The sequence below is a fragment of the Globicephala melas genome, chromosome 11, assembly GCF_963455315.2.
Source record: "Globicephala melas chromosome 11, mGloMel1.2, whole genome shotgun sequence".
NCBI classification, from domain to species: domain Eukaryota; kingdom Metazoa; phylum Chordata; class Mammalia; order Artiodactyla; family Delphinidae; genus Globicephala; species Globicephala melas.
In genome coordinates, this window is record NC_083324.2 from 88,341,985 (window position 1) to 88,353,668 (window position 11,684).

At 37.9% G+C, this 11,684-nt stretch overlaps 1 pseudogene; it reads left to right on the forward strand.

The window, feature by feature from the left end:
• Positions 1-2,777: 2,777 nt before the first annotated feature.
• On the forward strand, positions 2,778-4,628 carry LOC115866105 (dnaJ homolog subfamily A member 1 pseudogene; annotated as a pseudogene).
• Positions 4,629-11,684: the final 7,056 nt, after the last annotated feature.

Below are 11,684 nucleotides of genomic sequence, written 5' to 3' on the forward strand. Positions count from 1 at the left end.
ACTGAACCTGCAATTTTTCCAAGGTATGCCTGTATTCACTGATATGCTGTTTGAAAAGAAGAAACACTCTGTGAATTTGAGTTGTATTCCCTTTTCTGATAAATTATGTACATTCTCTTGAAGAAAAAATAGAAGCAAGGTTTTATGGGTTCCTATTAAGTGGCTTTGTGCTGTGAAGTAGAAACCATCTCAGACTCCGAGGAGCTGGATCTCCTGTTGTTGCATGACCGGCTCATTAAACTTTAGTACTTGGGCCCCGGCTTCCTATCCCGGGCTTAACCCGGGAGAATATTGGGACTCACCAAGAAGAAAGGCAAGTTCCCACCTATGGAAACTCTTTGAGGCTGTACAAGGGCAATACCTAATTCATGAGGCCTTCAGAGCCCAGACTTTTGCCAATCATCTATTTTTTTGCCAATCTGTTTGTTACCAAACTAAAAGCATCTATAATGATTTCTGGGAGAAAAAATACTAAATAAAACTCAAAATGGTTGAATGCACTATATCTTGCTGAAAGGAAGTTGTCATATGCAATCAGTGTATCACACATCAATGAACATTTCATAACGTCTCCTTTCCCTCCCAACCCCAAATGTTAGTGTAGCAGACTACACACATGGGGTAGAAAACTGTTTTTAAAGTTCACACCTGCTTTGTACATTTAAAGGCTTAGAGCAGGTTTAAGAGCATAGTACTTTAGATGTGGTTTATAATATTTGCTAAGATACTATTACTGCTTTCTTTGCTTCTTATACTAAAAAGAAAGTAACTTGAAAATATTTTTAAATATAGAATACAAATCTATTTTTCCAACTATAAATATATATAGGGAGAGAAAATTGCATAAAATAGAATATCTACTTTATTATATAAATTATCTATTTCTGGGTAACAAATTTCTGCAAACTTAGAGACTGAAAACAATACGTATCATTTTGTCATGTGTTCTGTGGATCACAAGTGCAAGCACAACTTAACTGGGTCCTCAGCTCTGGGCCCCAGAAGGTTGTAATCAAGGTGTCAGCTGGAGCTATCGTCTCATCTGGAAGCTGGACTGGGGAAGAATCCACTTCCAAGCTCACTCAGGCTGTTGGCAGAATTCATTTCCTTACAATAGGACCAAGGGCCCAGGATTCTAATTGTTTGTCAACTGGAAGTCACCCTCAGCTCCTAAAAGCTTCCCCCAGCTTCTTGCTACATGGACCACCCCCCCCCCCAGTATGGCTGCCAACTTCTTTAAATCCAGTGAGAAAGAGAGAGTCTCAAGAGCTAGTCTACCAGCAAGACAGTATTTTATACTATAACAGGAGTGACATCTATTACCTTTGCCATATTCTATCAGTTAGAAGCAAGTCACAGCTTCCACTCACACTCAAGGGGAGTTGATTACACAAGGATGTGATCATTAGGGGGTCATCCAAGTGTGTGTCTGCTACCCTCCTTTTGCCACAGCATGACCTGTGGTAGTATGCAATGAAGATTAGCTAACTCATTCTACCTATCCAAGATAATGATTCTAAGTAGAGCTTCTCATACCAAGGTTTCCTGAGACTGGGGACATTTCTAAGACATTTATGGGAACTAAGGAGGTGTAACTAAAGGGTAGACTTAGAATTCTGTTTGCCCTTTGCTAATAAAGGTAAAAACAGTACATTAGTTATGAGATATCTGGACATGCTTCAGTAAACTCCTTTTGCATAGTCCCAAGCTAAGTGGGAGATTTTGGGGTCTTATTTTAAGAATTCAGTAAAAACATTTGCACAGTATTCAAGATGGCTAATTAACTCAAAGACCACCTGGTAGGATAAAACCTTGACATAAGGTAGAGCTCTGATTTCAGCTATGTTGTGTTAAACAGGCCAGGCATTCTGTGAATACACACTGATTTCAAATGAGTCAAGACACTGCATTAGGGTCCCATGGGGGATGAGTGACTTGCACACAGTCACACTGTGAGTAGCTTAGGGTTTTATCTTCACATATTATATGGCAAGAACATTGCCTTTCTGTCATAGCTCTTTCCCTCCTCAATTCCTTACACTGATATATAGATATATACACACATATACCCCATTTGATCTTAAAAATAAACTTTCAGCTCCATTTGAGATATGGCGAAACTGAACTTCATGAAGGTGAAACAATATTCCAAACACTATAAACTGTATCTGATGAAGCCTAAATACAGATTCAAATTTGTCAGATTTAAGCACTGACTTAAAGTAGTGCTCTCTCCATTACACCACGCAAACTTCCCATAGTAGTACAACAAGCTACTTAAAAATTGTCTCTCCAAACATTCATAAAACTGTTGTAAACATAAAAACAATTACTGCCATTTTCAAGCTTTCTACTGCCAGAGTGAAAGAGAGTATTGGCATGTACCAGTCCTTGGATACTATGGGTATCTTAAACATGCAGTCACTTACCGGATACCAGCACCACTTCACAAAGAAAATGATCTAATGCAATGCCCCAACACAGAGAGCTGGAAAATTTCACTGGCTACTTACAGACAAAAAGAGGAAGTTAGAAGAAAACATACATTTGTCAAGTATTCCATAGCCAGTTTCTTTAGGGACTTTAAGTTGTTATTCAGGTTATGAGATGAATGTGTGTGACCCCAAAATTCATGTGTTAAAATCCTAACTTCCAAAGTGATGGCATTGGGAGGCAGGGTCTTTGGGAAGTAATTAGGTTTAAGTTTAGATGAGGTCATGAGGGTAGGATCCTCATGATGGGATTAGTGCCCTTAAAAGAAGAGACTGGAGAGAACGCTCGGTGAAAAGGCGGAGGAGTGGCGGCTGCCCGAGCTGCGCACGGCAACGCGCTCCTTCCCGCTCCCCCACACCGGCATCGGCCCTCTCACCGACTGTAAGAAATGGTGAAAGAAACCACTTATTATGATGTTTTGGGGGTCAAACCCAATGCCACCCAAGAAGAGCTGAAAAAGGCTTACAGGAAACTGGCCTTGAAGTAACACCCTGATAAGAATCTAAATGAAGGAGAGAAGTTTAAACAGATTTCTCAAGCTTATGAAGTGCTCTCTGATGCAAAGAAAAGGGAATTATATGACAAAGGAGGAGAGCAGGCAATTAAAGAAGGTGGAGCAGGTGGTGGTTTTGGCTCCCCCATGGACATCTTCGATATGTTTTTTGGAGGAGGAGGCAGGATGCAGAGAGAAAGGAGAGGTAAAAATGTTGCGCATCAACTCACAGTAACCTTAGAAGATTTATATAACGGTGCAACAAGAAAACTAGCTCTGCAAAAGAATGTGATTTGTGACAAATGTGAAGGACGAGGTGGTAAGAAAGGAGCAGTACAGTGCTGTCCCAATTGCCGAGGTACTGGAATGCAAATAAGAATTCATCAGATAGGACCTGGAGTGGTTCAGCAAATTCAGTCTGTCTGCATGGAGTGCCACGGCCATGGGGAGCGGATCAGTCCTAAAGATAGATGTAAAAGCTGCAATGGAAGGAAGACAGTTCGAGAGAAGAAAATTCTAGAAGTTCATATTGACAAAGGCATGAAAGATGGCCAGAAGATAACATTCCATGGTGAAGGAGACCAAGAACCAGGACTGGAGCCAGGAGATATTATCATCGTTTTAGATCAGAAGGACCATGCTGTTTTTACTCGACGAGGAGAAGACCTTCTCATGTGTATGGACATACAGCTGGTTGAGGCATTGTGTGGCTTCCAAAAGCCAATATCTACTCTTGACAACCGCACCACAGTCATCACTTCTCATCCAGGTCAGATTGTCAAGCATGGAGATATCTAGTGTGTGCTAAATGAAGGCATGCCAATTTATCATAGACCATATAAAAAGGGTCGCCTAATCATTGAATTTAAGGTAAACTTTCCTGAGAATGGCTTTCTCTCCCCGGATAAACTCTCTTTGCTGGAAAAACTCCTACCTGAGAGGAAGGAAGTAGAAGAGACTGATAAAATGGACCAGGTAGAACTAGTGGACTTTGATCCAAATCAGGAAAGACGGCGCCACTACAATGGAGAAGCATATGAGGATGATGAACATCATCTCCGGGGTGGTGTTCAGTGTCAGACCTCCTAATGGGGCCAGTGAATAACACTCACTGCTGGCATTTTATTTGCAGTAGTGATTGAGTGAAGGACTATAATCATAACATGCTCACTACTTGCTATTGTTTGTTTTAATATTCAATTATAGTAGTGTTTTAAAAGTTAAATGAAGAATAAACTCGAATATAAAAGCTCTGACTTTGCCCTGTATGTATGATGACTTCAGTGTGCAAGGTAAGTTTAATATTTGTAAAAACTACTTTAAAAAATTTCCCCTAGCAGTTGTTAGGCCATACTTTGTAACTGATTTCAGCTATGTACATGGAATAGCTTAGACTGAAATGCCAGGTATATGTATTGGCTTCAGTGTATGACCCTTAATTGTTAAGCTATGAAGTTAAAATTGTATTGAACTGGCAGTCAGACGAAGAATTTGTAGAGAAGTGTTGGTCTGTATAGTGATATTAAGTGGGATTCATTGTGATGCCTCTGCATTTATTCTATTGCCTCAACTGTTACTTGAAGATGGCATGCTATATAATTTAGCCTGTGGTATCAGTGATAGAAATGACACCTTTCTAAAGAAGGGGTTTATCATATAACATGCTGCTTCTTGAGGGCTTGCGCTTGTAGGATTGCATTCCCTTCTGCTGCGCCATCTTTTTTTAATATATCTAGCTATTGGTCCTGGTTACTTTTTTTTTCTTCCTTCTCTGTGGACCACAGTAAGCCTTAGTTTAGAGTAGTCACTTCTGGAGCAGGGTAACTTAGAAGTTAGAGTGATGAGAAGTACTTTGCATGTATGAGTTAGGAAGGTGTTTTGCAGGTATGTTACAGGCTTACTTTAAACCATTTAACTTATGCTCCAAAGTAACTGTAATTTAATGTTAGTAGAATAGCAAATTATGAATAGCTTTAATTGTATGTTTAAAGTCATATGTTCACAAGCTTAAATCTGGATATCAGAACTTAAGCAATTCTTGAAATGTATGAATGTCTCCTTAATATACTGATTCAAAAGCAAAAAAAAAGAAGAGACTGGAGAGCTCTCTCTCAATCTCTTTTCCCTCTCCCTCTCTTCTCTATGAGGATGCAGCAAGAAGGCAGTCATCTGAAAGCCAGGAAGAGAACCCTCACTAGAACTTGACCATGCTGCCCCCTGATCTTGGACTTCCCAGCCTCCAGAACTGTGAGAAATAAATGTTGTTTAAGCCACACAATCTATGCTATTTTTTTTATAGCAGCCTGAATTAACTAAGACAATTCCTTTTTCCATACAATATTCCTGAGAAGCAGGTGGTTTTCTTCCATTTACCAGTGATGAAACTAAAGGCCAGAAGAGTTTAAAAATTTTTATAAGTAATGGGCTGTAGAGATGGATTCCAACCGAAGTCTATGTGACACCAAGATCTGTGTATATTCTATCATACCAGGTTGTCTTCTTTCTACTTTACCACTAACAGTGTGACTATTGGCAAATCACTTGCCTGCCATGAAACTCTAGTTAGACAATCCCTTAGCTCCCTTCCCTTGAATTGTGAGCTTCCATGATTCTGACTCACAGTAACTAGTTAAAAGCATCATAGTGAGTGACGTCAGCAAGATGGTGGAGTAAGAGACCCCAGCCTACATCTCCCCACAAGGATCAACATTTAGACGGATATTTACAAACAAAACATTCTTGGAGAGCTCTGGAGTCTACTTAAGACACTTCAAAAACATAATGAAACAAAAAACTTGAGACACTTCAAAAACATATTGAAACAAAAAACTTTCCCGCACAAAAAGGGAAGGAAAATAGTTTCATTTTTACCTGCATCATCCCATCCCCCAACCTGGCCTTGCTCAGTGCCAAGAAGAAACTCCCTGGCTACAAAGAGTTCCCCTCACAGGGAAAGAAAGAGTAGGGTGAACAATCAGCTTCCCCAGCTTTTTGGGGCAACCCAAGAAGACCCTGCCTTGGGATCAAACAAAAATGAAACCACAACATACCAAAACTTACGGGTTGCAGCAAAAGCAGTGCTGAGAGGGACATTTATAGGGATAAATGCCTACATTAAGATAAAAGAAAGATCTCAAATAAACAACCTCACTTTATACCTTAAGGAACTAGAAAAAGAACAAACTGAGCTGAAAGTTAGCAGAAGGAAGGAGATAACAAAAATCAGAGCAGAAATAAATGAAACAAAGAATAGAAAAATAATAGAAAAGATCAATGAAACTAAGAGTTGGGTTTTTGAAAAGATAAACAAAACTGACAAAACTTTAGTTGCACTTACCAAGAAAAAGAGAGCAACAACTCAAATAAATAAAATTACAAATGAAAAAGGAAACATTACAACTGATACAACAGAAATAGAAAGGATCATAAGAGACTACTATGAACAATTACATACCAACAAATTGCACAACCTTGAAGAAATAGATAAATTCCTAGAAACATAACCTACCAAGTCTTAATCATGAAAAAACAGAAAATCTGATCAGACCAATAACAAGTAAGGATATTGAATCAGTAACCAAAACTTCTCAACAAACAAAAGCCCAGGACCAAAAGGCTTCATGGATAAATTCTACGAAACTCTTTCCCAAAAAATTGAAGAGAAAGTTAACACTTCCAAAGTCATTTTACAAGGCCAGCATTACCCTGATACCAAAGCCAGATAAGGATACTACAAGAAAAGAAAACTACAGGCCAACATCCCTGATAAATACAGACGCAAAAATTCTCAACAAAATACTAGGAAACCAAATTCAAGAGCTCATTAAAAGGATAATACAGCACAATCAACTGGGATTTATCCCTGGGGGGCAAAGCTGTTTCAGTATACGCAAATCAGTAAATGTGATACACCATATTACTAGAATGAGAGACAAAAATCATATGACCATCTGAATAGATGCAGAAAAGGCATTTGACAAAATACAACATCCTTTCATGATAAATATTCCCAACACATTGGGTATAGAAGGAATGTACCTCAACATAATAAAGGCCATATACAAAAAACCCATAGCTAACATCATACTCAATGGTGAAAAGTTGAACGCTTTCCCTCTAAGATCAGGAACAAAACAAGGCTGCCTGTGCTAACCACTTCTATTCAATATAATACTTAAAGTCCTAGTCAGAACAATCAAGCAAGAAAAAGAAATAAAAGGCATCCAAATCAAAAAGAAAGGATTAAAATTATCTGTTTGTTGATTACATAATCTTGTATAAAGAAAATTCTGAAGACTCCACAACATAAACAAAACAAAAACCTGCCATACCTAATAAACGTCGTAAAGTTTCAGGATACAAAATGAACATACAAAAATCAATGGATTCTATACACTGACAATGAACTATCTGAAAAGAAATAAAGGAAATAATCCCATTTTACAACAGCATCAAAAAAAATAAAATGCTTAGGAATAAATTTAAACATGGAAATGTAAGATCTATACACAGGAAACCATAAGACGTTGAAGAAAGAAACTGAAGAAGACAAAAACACATTGAAAGATAGCTCATATTCATGGACTGGAAGAGTTAATATCGTTTAAATGTCCATACTACCCAAAGTAATCTACAGATTACATACAACTTCTATCAAAATTCCAATGCCATATTTCACAGAAATAGAAAAAAAAATGCTAAATTTCACATGGAACAAAAAAGACCCCAAATGGCTAAAGCAATCTTTGAGAAAGAACAAAGTTGGAAGCATCACACTTTCTGATTTCAAACTGAAGTACAAAGCAATATTAATCAAAACAGTATCGTACTGGCCTCAAAATAGACATATAGACCAATGGAACAGAATTGAGAGCCCAGCAATAAATACATGCATATATGTTCAACCAATATTTGACAAGGTATCCAAGAATAATACTCAATAAGGAAAAAATAGTTTCTTCAATAAATGGTGCTGAAAAAACTGGATATCCACATTCAAAACAATGAAATTGGACCCTTCTCTTACTCCACTCACAAAAATTAACTTGAAATGGATTAAGGATGTAAAACTCCTAGAAGAAACATAAGATGAAAAGCTCCTCAAGGGCTTCCCTGGTGGCTCAGTGATTGAGAGTCCACCTGCCGATGCAGGGGACGCTGGTTCATGCCCCGGTCCGGGAGGATCCCACGTGCCACGGAGCGGCTGGGCCCGTGAGCCATGGCCGCTGAGCCTGAGCGTCCAGAGCCTGTGCTCCGCAACGGGAGAGGCCACAGCAGTGAGAGGCCCGCGTACCGCAAAAAGAAAAAAAAAAAGCTCCTCGACATCGTTCTTAGTAATGCTTTTTTTGGATATGACACCAAAAACACAAGCAATAAAAGTGAAAATTAACAAGTGGGACTACATCAAACTTAGAAGCTCCTGTACACCAAAAGGCAATCAACAAAATGAAAAGGCAACCTGAAAAATGGCAGAAAATACTTGCAAGCCATATATACATCTGATAAAGGGCTAAGATCCAAAATATAAGGAATTCATACAACTCAGTAGCAAAAAAAAAAATACCTGCTTTAAAAAATGGGCAGAGGACTTGAATAGACATTTTTCCAAAGAAGACATACAAACGGCCAACAAGTACATGAAAAGGTACATGATTAACCATCAGGGAAATGCAAATCAATACCACAGTGACATACACCACATACCTGTTAGATTGGCTATTATCAAAAGGACAAGTGGTAACAAATGCTGGCCAGGATGAGGAGAAAATGAAATCCTGGTGCACTGTTGGTAGGAGTGTAAATTGGTACAGCCACTGTGGAAAACATTATGGAGTTTCCTCAAAAAATTAAAAATAGAACTACCATGTGATCCAGCAATCCCACTTTGGGTATATACCCAAAGAAGATGAAATCAGGATTTCTAAGAGATATCTGCACTCCCATTTTCACTGCAGTATTATTTACAATAGCTAAGACATGGAAACAACCTGTGTCCTCTGATAGATGAATGGATAAGGACGATGTGATACACACACACACACACACACACACACACACACATACACACACACACACACAGGAATATTATTCAGCAATAAAAAGAAGGAAATCCTGCCATTTGCAACAACATGGATGGACCTTGAGAGCATTATGCTACGTGAGATAAGGCAGACAGAGAAAGGCAAATATTGTATGATCTCAGTTATAAATAGAACATAAAAACATTAAATGCACGGAAACAAAGAGTAGAATGATGGTTGCCAGGTGTTTAGGGATGAGGGAAATGGGAAATGTTGGTCAAAGGGTACAAACTTTCAGTTATAAGATGAATAAGCTCTGGGGATCTAATACATGGTGACTATAGTTAACAAAACTGTATTGTGTACTCGAAAGTTGCTGTGAGAGTACAGCTTTAATGTTCTCATCATAACAACAAAGTTGTAGTTATATGAGGTAAAGGATGCATTAACTAAGTTTATTGTGATAAACATTCACAAAATATACGTCTCAAATCATCACATTGTACACCTTAAACTTACACAATGTTATATGTCAATTTTATCTCAATGAAGCCTAAAATACAGTAAAAGTGTCATAGTAATTGAAGCAAGAAAAAAGAACCTCTTTTTCTCTTTCTTTTTAAACTAGAAAAAAAACTACATAACTTTTAAAATATATAAAAAGAAAGTTAAATTAGTTTCCTAGGGCTTCTATAACAAATTAACACAAATTGGGTCACTCAAAAAAACAGAAATTTATTCTCTCATCTCTTGAAGCTAGAGGTCCAAAACCAAGGTGGTAGCCAGGTTCACTTCTTCTAGAGGCTGTAAAGGAAGATATGTCTGTGCCTCTGCATAGCTTCTAGTGGTTGCTGGCAATTCTTGGCATTCTTTGACTTATAGATGCATCACTCCAATCTCTGCCTCTGTCTTTATGTTGTTCTTCCTGTGTGTCTGTGTCCGAATTTCCCTCTGCTTGTAAGGACATCAGTCATTGGACTAGGGCCCATCCTAATCCAGTATGACCTCATTTTAACTTGCTGACATCCACAAAGATGATTTAGAAATAAGGTCACATTCACAAGTACTGGGATTAGGACTTGAACATATCTTTTGGGGCAACAGAATTCAACCCATAACAGGGAGAAACTACTTACCATGTACTCCTGGACCCTAAAGCCAGAGTTAAGTGAGTCAGAGTCAGGTGAAAGGTTAAGGTAGGACACCATTAGGGATGTAGGGTGGTGCAGAGATCCTGGGAGAGAATGATGAGTCAGCACAGGGAATCATGAATAGTTGCAGAGCATGCTTTCCAAGGCAAGAGTTTTTAATTTTAGGTAAAACTGGGTTGGTTCCCTATCTCCTAAGAAGAGGACAAGGAACTAGAGGTAACAGAAAAAGGAGAGAGAGGTAGAGGAAGGCAGTTATATTAAGGAAACAAAAATTAAAGTTAGACTGATGATTTAAAGGAAATAGAGGCCAAAGCTTCATAAGCATTAAGTATAAATATTCAAAGCAAATATAAGTCAATAATGCTATGCCAAACAGTTCACATAGAAAATCAAAACTGTATCAATTAGTAAAAATGTGAATGTAGTTTTAATGAGTCACTGAATAAATAAATTCTCATGAATTACTCCCATTTTTGAGCATACTATTTGCTGGAAAATCAGTCTCAAGATAATTGTACACAAACAGAAGGGGCCAAGGAAAAACCCCAGGCACTAACTCTCTAAAACTGTGGAAACTATAAATGAGTAAAACTTTGTTCTTGGGATTACTTATAGTTGTAATGACTGCTTTATTCAGTCTTTGGTCTCCCTTCATTTCCCTTTTGATGTCTCCACAAATCAGTGACAGCTACAGCATTTCTGCTGAGGCAGCACTTTTCCCCCAACTGATCTCATAATATCTGAGAGAATATTTGGAACTTCATACACTCCTTGATATGCAAAAAAAGACCTTATTTTCAAGTGCCTCAAGCCAAGACAAGGATTGCATAAATCATGTGACACAGAATAGAGAGGACAAATAAAATACTCTATAGGATTAAAGTTTAAATATTTGTGCCAGAAAATATTACCATTGATCTTTGGAATCTTGAGAACAAAGATTTAACCGTATATTTACTTGAATCCTTGACACTGTATTTTCTACACCAAGTAAAGCAGCATGAAAGAAAACCATCAGCAATAGCAGAATAAAATGAAAGGCAAAGAGGGAAATGGACATTTGCTCCCTTCATGATGAAAATAAAAAGTAGAGATTTGTTAAATGAATTCAGAATGTGCAAGTCTCTGTTCCATTAAATTCTTTATTATCTTCTCTTCCTCTTTCCTTCTGACCAAAAGTCTTTACACCATCTTTACAACTGGTTCTGTGAGACAATGGATCTGAGGAGTACAAAGTAGACTGTAAACGAAGTAAACGAAGTATAGTAAACTAAGGAGAGAGGCTTTTGTGGATGCTTTCAAATGGCATTTGGATTCATAATCGGTTTCTTTTCTAAATATAGAAATATAATCATTCCTCTGTCTTGTAAGACAACTATTATCGCACTGATCACAAAACTGAAACTAGTTACCACTTTGAAAAACCCTGAAACGGGCTAAAATAAGGTAGAAGGCAATGGGGTAGCTTTTCCGAAGACACATCATACATAAATTGCTGTACTATTAAAAAATCATGGTGACACCTTT